The sequence below is a fragment of the Bos javanicus genome, chromosome 11 (assembly GCF_032452875.1).
Source record: "Bos javanicus breed banteng chromosome 11, ARS-OSU_banteng_1.0, whole genome shotgun sequence".
Classification (NCBI taxonomy): Eukaryota; Metazoa; Chordata; class Mammalia; order Artiodactyla; family Bovidae; genus Bos; species Bos javanicus.
This window is the reverse complement of record NC_083878.1, coordinates 57,216,682-57,226,913: the sequence shown is the minus strand read 5'-3', so window position 1 is coordinate 57,226,913 and position 10,232 is coordinate 57,216,682. Positions and strand designations below refer to the sequence as shown.

At 36.4% G+C, this 10,232-nt stretch overlaps 1 pseudogene; it reads left to right on the top strand.

Moving 5' to 3' along the window:
- Nucleotides 1-8,876: 8,876 nt before the first annotated feature.
- Nucleotides 8,877-10,032, top strand: LOC133256535 (etoposide-induced protein 2.4 homolog; annotated as a pseudogene).
- Nucleotides 10,033-10,232: the final 200 nt, after the last annotated feature.

Below are 10,232 nucleotides of genomic sequence, written 5' to 3'. Positions count from 1 at the left end.
TATTTGTGTAGATAGATGGAGACCATTTAGATTGCAATTCATTAAATAAATAAGGAGTGTATGGTATCTCATATTATGGTGGTGATGGCTAAGACAGAGTCAAAGGGGTTAATAAAAGAGATATTCATAGAGTCACTTCCTTATTATGATCTAAGTTAAAATGGATTGCGTTGTTGTTCAGTTGCTAAGTCATGTCTGACTCTTTGCAACCTCATTGACTGTAGCACACAACCATTCCCTGTCCTTCAATATCTCCCAGAGTTTGCTCAAACTCATATCCCTTGAGTAGGTGACACCATCCAACCATCTCGTCTTCTGTCACCCCCCTTTTCCTCCTGCCCTCAATCTTTCTCAGCATCAGAGTCTTTTCCAATGAGTTGACTCTTTGCAGTATGTGGTCAAATTATTGGAGCTTCAGCTTCAGAAGTAGTCCTTCCAATGAATATTCAGGGTTGATTTCACTTAGGATTCACTAGTTTGCTCTCCTAGATATCCAAGAGACTCTCAAGAGTTTTCTTCAGCAGCACAATTTGAAAGCATCAATTCTTTGGTGCTCAGCCTTCTTTATGGTCCAATTCTCACATCCCTACATGACTATTGGAAAAACCATAGCTTTAATTATATGTACCTTCGTCAGCAAAGTGATGTCTGTACTTTTTACTATGCTGCCTAGGTTTGTCATAGGTTTTCTTCCAAGGAGGAACTGTCTTTTAATTTTGTAGCCACAGTCACTATTTGAAGTGATTTTGAAGCCCAAGAAAATAAAATCTGTTATTGTTTCCACTTTTTCCCCATCTATTTGCCATGAAATGATAGGACCAGATGCCATGATCCTAGTTTTTGAATGTTCAGTTTGAGCCATTTTTTTAACTCTCTTCTTTTATTCTCATCAAGAGACTCTTTAGTTCCTCTTCACTTTCTGCCATTAGAATGGTATTATCTGCATATCTGAGGTTTTTGGTATTTCTCCTAGTAATCTTGATTCCAGCTTGTGAGTCACCCAGTCTGGCATTTCCCATGATGTACTCTGCATAGAAGTTAAATAAGCAGGGTGACAATACACAGCCTTGACATACTACTTTTCTAATTTTGAATGAGTCAGTTGTTCCATGTCCAATTCTAACTGCTGCTTCTTGCCCTATGTACAAGTTTCTCCAAAGGCAGAAAAGGTGGTCTGACCTCCCCCTCTCTTTCAAAAATTTCCACAGTTTGTTGTTATCCACACAGTCAAAGCTTTGGCATAGTCAGTGAAGCAGAAGTATACATTTTTCTAGAATTTACTTGCTTTTTCTGTGATCCAGCAGATGTTGGAAATTTGATTTATGGTTCCTCTGCCTTTTCTAAATTTAGCTTTCTCTTCTGGAAGTTCTCAGTTCCTGTGATGCTGAAGCCTAGCTTGAAGGATTTTCAGTATTACCTTGCTAGCATGTGAAGTGAGCACAGCTCTATGGTAGTTTTAACACTATTTGGCATTGCCTTTCTTTGTGATTGGAATGAAAATTGACCTTTTCCAGTTCTGTGGCCACTGCTGAGTTTTGGAAATTTGCTGGCATATTGAGTGCAGCATATAAATGGCATCATTTTTAGGATTTTAAATAGCTCAGCTGGAATTCCATCACCTCCACTCATTCATAGCAATACTTCCTAAGGCCATTTTACTTTATGCTCCAGGATGTTTGGCTCCAGGTGAGTGACCATACCATCATGTTTATCTAGGTCTTTAATAACTTTTTTATACTTCTTTTGTATACACTTGCCACCTTTTCTTAATCTCTTCTTCTGTTGTGTCCTTGCCATTTCTTTCATTTATTGGGCCTATCTCTGCATCCAATGTTCCCTTGGTATCTCCAATTTTCTCGAATATATCTCTCATCTTTCCTATTTGTGGGAAGAGAGTAAATTATCCAAGATAGCATGTTCAGGCTCTGTTGCCACATGTTTTATAAATAATGATCATGTAACAGCTGAGATCATTTATAGCACTGCACATGTGTGTCACGAGTTACTCGCTTGGTCATGAGCTACTTTGTGCTGTACATATATAGGAACTTCATCCATAAAGTGAGGGGAATTACTGCTGTGTCATGGCTGTGTCTGCCACGAGAGGAGAGAATATACTGTGAATGCTGCTACAGCTATTTCATCAGCCAGGAGAAAATATTGTTATGGCTACTGTGTCATCCAGGAAAGAGGTTGTGTGTAGGTATGTTGTGTTATGTTACATCTGCTGCTCCAGCTGTTGTGCCAGCCAGGAGAGAATAAATGTGTCTGCAGTTCCTAAGGCTCCTGGCATCTTCTTCCGGCCTCTTAGCTTGTACCTTGCCTACCCTGGATTCAGCAAATAGTGTGGACAGTGAGATACACCAAAACACCTGGCATTAAAAACAGGATCAGCAATACACTATTCTATTGTTTTCCTCTATTTCTGTACACTGTTCACTTAAGAAGGCCTTCTTGGCTCTCCTTGCTATTCTCTGGAACTCTGCATTCAATTGAGTATATCTTTCCCTTTCTCCTTTGCCTTTTGCTTCTCTTCTTTTCTCAGCTATTTGTAAGGCCTCCTCAGACAACCATTTCTCCTTCTTGCATTTCTTTTGCTTTGGGGTGGTCTTGATCACCACCTCCTGAATAATGTTACAAACATCTGTCCATAGTTCTTCAGGTCTGTACCAGATCTAATCCCTTGAATCTATTTGTCACCTCCTCTGTATAATCATAAGGGATTTGATTTAGGTCATACCTGAACAGCCTAATGGTTTTCCCTACCAGCTTCATTTTAAGCATGAATTTTCCAATAAAGAGCTACTGATCTGAGCCACAGTCAGCTTCAGGTCTTGTTTTTGCTGAATGTACAGAGTTTCTCCATCTTTGGGTGCAAAGAATACAATCAATCTGATTTCAGTATTGACCGTCTGGTGATATCCATGTGGTTTAAAATAGATTACAAAAGCTCTGAAATGTTTTCTAGTGATAGTAAACACCACTTTGACACCCAGAGTTCAGGAAGGTTAAGGTTTAATGATTTTGTGTCTTTTAGATTATGTTTATCATACTGCTTTGGGAATCAAAAAATATAAGAAATTGAGAATAAAACTTGAAAAGCTTATAAAATTAACAATAATCTATAAAAGAATTAGACAAGTCATCTGAATCTTCAGACTTGTAACAATGAAGAAAGATGTCTAAGAGTCAATCTAGCTAAGCTCTAAGTAACAATTTAAGAGTTTTATAGTAGTAAATAGCCTTATTTCTTCCACAGTCAAGTTTTGGACTTATTTTTCTTGATGATTTTCTTGGATTTTTACTAGCCATTTGTTGTTACAAATGTTCTAATGTGTCAAATTGCATAGAAACTTTAAAATAGTCATGATATTACCCTTCTCTTTAAAATCCCTCTAATTTTTTTCCCATTTGACATAATACACTTATGTTTCTAAAAACTCCAAAAAGTGAAGAGATATGTTTTGATTTGTGAAACAAAATAACAATTTTTATTTCTTCCAAATCTACCTTAATTATTTTATGTTGCTTTGCAATTTTTTTATGTTTCAATAAATGCACAATAGATGATTGGAACCCAGAACAGGAGATCTGTTAATATTTTGAACTATATATAAAAAGATATTTTATTAAAATAAATTTATGCTATATTATATAGGAAAAAATCCTATAAAATACTGTTGCAGAAACCAGTAATTGAGAAACCAAGCACCACACTCAAAGAGTTGGAGAACTCAGGTTTATTATGCTGGAGGGCCCAAAGGAGTTAACACTCCAAGCTCTGAACCCTGAACAAACGGGTTACAGAGTTTTTATAGACGGACTATAGTGGGCAACACTAGCAGCTAATAGTCTGGTTTAAACTAAGGGGTTTCACGTGTGCAGGAACAGCAGTCAAGACAGGGAGTGGGCTGCCTGACCTTTACAGGGGCAGACATGATTAAGCAGGTTTGCAGGGACTGGGCAATTGCAAAGAGCAGGGCAAGGGTGAGTGAGATAAGCTCCAGTTCCTAGTATTGTAAGTCCCCACTTTCTGAAACTGCATCATCTACGTGATCCAGGCTTTGCAAGGAGCAAGCTGAGTTACAGAGGCAGAATGAACAGGAGGTTATATAAAATTTTAATTTTTCCTCTTCAATCCAAGCTCTTCACACCTTAGAACATTTATAGGAAAAGATAATCCACAGAAAAACCACGTTATTTTACAGAACTTTCATATTTACAACCATAAATTTATCAATATTTTACTTTTATTTAAATTTTTATATATTATCTTCTTTTAGTCATTAACCTGATGAGTAAAATAAACAAGGTTTTTTTAAAAAGATTACTTTGTTTATATTTATCATCATATTTGCAAATACATCTAAGACATCAATTCTATAAACTTACCCCTTGTGTATTATTTTGATGAACTGAAAACTGCCTTTTAAGTTAAAAACTGAAACTATTTCATATCATCTTGTATTCATTATTCTCACTGTAAAAATGGTACACTTAGAAAAAGCATATTTAAATAGAATTCTCCTGAATTGTTTTCAAAATCATACTTACAATTTATGATAACACCTTTTCAGAATGTCAGTTAATATTTTAAAAGTTTTTGAGTAACATATTTATAGCTTTTACAGAAGTACAAAATTCAAATATTAAGTATATTTCAAATTTCAGCTCTTTATGAAAATCAATACGAGTGCAGAGATAAACGACATTTCAGTAGCACGCTAGAGGTTTGTCAGTGAACCTTTTCAAACTATTCACATTATTTTCTGATGGCAAAGACATCTCAAAAGAAGTGTGATATGCTCTATGAATATCATCAAACCTCCTTGCTGTCTTACATTCAGCAATCGATGGTAGATTTGCTTTTTATGACAAGATGAATATATTCCAAATGCAGCTGTATAAAAGTAGCTGACATTATGAATAAGAAATGGAAAGAAGGGCATTTCCATTGAAACTAATTTTAGGGAACCAGACAGGCATCAGTTTTACTCAGAAGAGTGAAGGATTATATGAAAATGCCGATATAGATTGTGTTAAAACTACCAGTGTCCCTTTATTAGCCACAGGTTTCTAGGCATGCTAGATTAACTTTAAAATTTTGTTCACAGAATCTTGGGAACTTTCTTGATCTCATGATGCCTGATAGCTGTATGAGAGCAGGTAAAATAATGCCTCCACCTCCAGTTAGTATAAACTTTGAAAATAGTACACATATATAATATCTACCTGTTCACAACATGTTATTGTTGAGATACCCTTTACGCATAATTCATTATCACTGAACATAAAGCTATAGAAGTCAAAGAATGTGCTTTTAGGAGAGTGCAAGGAAGAGTTTATCATGGCTACAAATTCCAGATCAAAGGTGCTTGCGCACAAGATGATGTTGATCCTAAAGATTTTCACCAAATATACTCAAAGGTTTAGAGTAATGCACTTGAGAATAGTATAATAAATAAAAGAAAATCTCAGCAGGTAAAGTGATTATATAACATATAATCAAAGTTAAGTATTAGAGCTAGCGTACAATATCTGAGGTGAAAATATTCTCTGGATAAACTCTATAGTAGAATGGTAAAGACTTAGTGAACTTGAAGATAGATTAACAAAAATTATCCTACCTGAAAAGAGATTCAAAAACAATTGAAACATTTGAAAAAAGGTTCAGGGATCCTTATGAGGCAGTAAGAAAAGACTGACAATATGAATATTTGTCAATTGTGTTAGTAACATATATTATACATATACATACATACTGTATATATATAAAGTATAATTGATAGTAAGTCCTAGAAGAAGATAAATTTCCCTGATAGCTCAGTTGGTAAAGAATACACATGCAATGCTGATTTGATTCCTTAGAAGACAGACAATAGGTCAAATAAAATATTGTATTTAAAGAATATCAGGCAAAATGTTCCCAAATTTAGTGAAATATTTAAATTTAAATTTAAATAATAATAAACAAAAGAACTTTGCATTCCCTAGATAAACTACACTTGGTCATGATATTGTTTGCTTTGAAATTCTGGTAATTTAAAATATAGATATCTGTGCTTATGACAGATATTAGTCTATTTTTATTTTCCTGTAATGTCTTTAGTGTGATTATCTGAGAAATTCTGACCTTGTTAAGGACAGTTGAAAATTGTCCCCTTCTTATCTGAGTTCATAGTTTTTGTAGAATAAGTATTGTTTCCTTTATAAATATTTTGTAAAATTAGGCAGAGTTTTCCATCAAATCCAGGACTTTTATTTATTAATAAGAATTTATTTCTTTAATATATACTACTTATGTATAATTTTTAATGTGAAATATGATACTCTGTCTTTTGAGAATTTTCTATTTTATAAAAAGTATCAAATTTACAGACACAGAGTTGTTTTTAGTATTCATTAATTCTGTTTACTCTTTCTGTGGTAGAGATAGACTCAATTTTATTTTTAATATTTATGATCTGTGCTTTTTTTTTTCTTGGTTAATGTGGTTAGAGGTTTATCAATTTCATTAATTATTTTCAAAGAATCAGGTTTGATTAATTAATATTCTGTATTGTGCTTTTAGTTTTCAGTTTCTGCTGTTATATTTACTATTCCCTTCCTTATTCTTGCCTTGAGTTTAATTTGCTCCTCTTTTTCCAGTTTCTTGATGTGGGACCTTAGATCAATGAATTGAGACCTGTGTGTCTTTGTAACATAAGCCTGAAATGTTATAACTTTTCAGTAATGATGACTTTACCAAATGAAGACATGTTGCATCTTCATTTTCAACCAACTCAAAATATATTCTAATTTTTTTGTGATTTTATTTTTGAACCATGGTGTATTTAGAAGTGTGTTGCTTTAACTTAAAATATTAATATTTGAGATTTTCCATAAATTTATCTGTTATCAATATTTAGATTAATCTGTTTTAATCTGGAGAAAAACACTTCATATAATTTAATTTTTTCAATTTGCTAAGCTTTGTTTTATGACTCAGAAAAATGTTCTGTTTGTGAATGTTCCAGGTGAACATATTTTAAAATGCATATTTGGCTGCTGTGGGTGGAGTGTTCTGTACATGTTAACTTATAAGTCGTTACGGTTGTTCAGGGCTTCTATATATATAATTGCACTGATTTTCTATGTACTAGTTCTACTGTTTTTCTACTAATTACTGAAAGGTAATGTTAAACAGGAAGTTAGGCATGAGTAAGGAGGGGTGGCCTAGCTAAAAAAAGATTCAAGCTGATCTCTAAACCCCACCCCAGACACGCCCCAACGTGGCCCAGAAGAGCTCACAGATATGCTACAAAATAAGCATAGAGATGGGTCCAACTCTGACGTTTGTGCCCCAGATGCACAGTGGATACAAATAACTACAGGGGCTTCTCCAACTCCCGCATATGCACCCTTGATGCACAGCTGTGTCCTCAGGTGACCTTAGGCAGCAGGGAGCCAATTAAAGGTTCATAAATATCTATATATGCATACATCTGATTATAACAGGTTGAATTATGGGAAAGACATGTACAATAGAGCTGTGGTTATGTAACTTGCAGAAAAAGTGAAAGTCGCTCAGTCATGTCCTACTCTTTGCGACCCCATGGACTTATAGTCCATGGAATTCTCTACTCACAGGAGTGGGTCGCCTTTCCCTTCTCCTGGAGATCTTCCCAACACAGAGATTGAACCCAGGTCTCCCGCATTGCAGGAAGATTACTTACCAACTGAGCCACAAGAGAATTCCAAGATTATTGGAATGGGTAGCCTATCCCTTCTCCAGAGGGTCCTCCCTACCCAGGAATCAAACTGGGGTCTCCTTCATTACAGACTGTCAATCAAAACTCTCAGTCCTTGCCTACCTGGATGAACATCTAAAAGCCCTGTCTTGAAAAACCTGCATACCTCATCATTCTGGCGCCAGAGCCTCTCTTGGCTTGGTCCCACCTCTCTGCTGAGGTGTTCTTTATGTTCTTCCTTCTATAAACCAGGGTCCAGTGCCTCTCTTGGCTTGGTCCATCTCTCCCTTGAGCTGTTTTTCCAGTTGTTTCTTCAATAATCTTGTTTTTGCCATGGGTAAGACTTCAGATTACTCTTTGCATCCTTACCAAGAACAGAGGCCCATAGGGGAGGGTTCTTTTCAATGCTCCCTATATCCACTAATAAGTAACACACACACACACACACACACACACACACACACATATATATATATATATAAGTAATATATATAACATATATATTTGTATATATCATGATGAATTTGTCTATTTTGCTTTGCATTCTTTCAGTTTTGCAATTTGGGGAATTTTTTCTTAGTTGCTTTCACTTTTAATGTTGTTATATATTCATTGAAAATTGATTTCTTTATCCTTGAATAACAATCTTCTGGACCTAGTACTTTTTGTATCAAAATCTGTTTATTCCCATATTAATATAAATATTCCAGCTTTTTAAAAAAGTAGATTGGATTTTTCCATCATTTCAGTTTAACTCATGTATATCTTTATAATTAAAGTGGGTTTCTTATAAACAGCATATAGGTGGATTTTTTTCCACTTTGAAAATCTTTACCTTTTATTGCTGTGTTTAGACAGTATACCTTAATGGAGTCATTGAGGCTCATGATTAAAATTTATCTAACTGCTAGTTGTTTTTCTATTAGTTGCATCAGATTTTGTCTTTTGTGTTCTTTTGGATTGATTACTTTTAATTCCTTTTTTCTCCACAGTTGGCTTAATTTTTTTCTCTTTTAAAAATTGTAGGGGCCCCATGTGGTCTGGGCATGCCGAATGGAGATGACAGTGGCCTGAGTGGAAGCCAGAGTACCAGTACAGAATGATGCTGAAGAGCCTAGTGGACCTTTGGTGGCCAAGGGCAGGGCTGGAGAAGGGTCTGGCCCAGTAGAACCATAGCAGCAAAGCTGCCAAGTCCTTCATGATGAAAGATTTGGAGACACTTCTATCTCCTTTGTATAATTGATAGTTTGGATGGTGAAGAGATGGCTGATGGTGTCAAAACCTTTCTGCAGGGCCTTTCCAGGGGGAATCAAAGACTCCATCTGGGGAATTTCTATTAATACCATCTCAAAGCTAGATGCTTGAATTCAGCAAGAGAGAGAGGAACAGTGGAAAAAGAACAATTAGGATCCTGGCTCAGAGGAGAGTCCAGAGTAGAGTAAGGAAACAGGAGTGTGAACCTGTATTGTCAGTAGAAATTTTCAATGCTGTATGTAGAATGGTGGCGTTGTTCTGGTTCAGTCTCCTCTTGTTTTATCGAGTGTTTGTTCCTGTGCTTAGTCATTAATGGCCCAAATTACTGGTGAGCCATCACAAAATAGGGACGTTTGTTTGCAGTTGGAATGCTTCCTCACATCAAATTTCATTGTTGTTTGGGTGCTCCTCCTGTTTGTGTTTAGCAAAGCTGTGACCCCTATTTTGTTTCAGGACATTATTGAGCTGGCATTTGAGGTATCAGAGAGGAAGCCTCACCCATTCCCTAGCATTAGCCGAATAATAGCTGATACGCTCTTCAACATTGTGCTGTGGGCTCTCTTCCTTCTCCAGAGGATGTTTGTGAGTCTCTTTCCCATCCATCTTGCTGGTCAGCTGGTTGGCCTCCTATATACATCTCTTCTGTACTCACTACACTTCTTTGAATATCATTGGTTCAATAAAGGAACTGAAATACACCAGCGGTTGTCAAACATAAAAAAAATGGGCTTTACTACTTTGGATTCAGTTTGCCCTTGATTTTCTCACAGCGATGAAGTCCTCCTACACAGTCAATGGATGCCTCTTGTCTGTCCTCTTTCCTTTATTCATTATCAGCGCCAATGAAGCAAAGATCTCTGCAAAAGCATATCTTTTCCAATTGCACCTCTTCTCCTTGGTGGTTTTCTTAAGCAACAGAGTCCTCCATAAGATGGTCTACCTGCAGTCTACCCTCAGTAGCTCCACTTCTGCAGAGAAGTTCCCCTCACCTCACCCATCTCCTGCAAATTCAGGGACCTGCTGCTGGTCCCTGGAGTCATCTGCCATCCAGTGGAGATGGGTGAGACAGGAAGGATTCCATGGCAGTTCTTTACCTTGTTCACCTCCCCAACCAGGGAAGGCAGGACGCACTGTGCCAAGGGCCCTGTGCACATTCCAGTCTCTCTGAGGAATGGGGATTTTTGTCTCTGGTGCAGGTAAGGCAGAATCTCCCTGCATGGATTTTAAACACCAGTGAAAAGTGAAAGG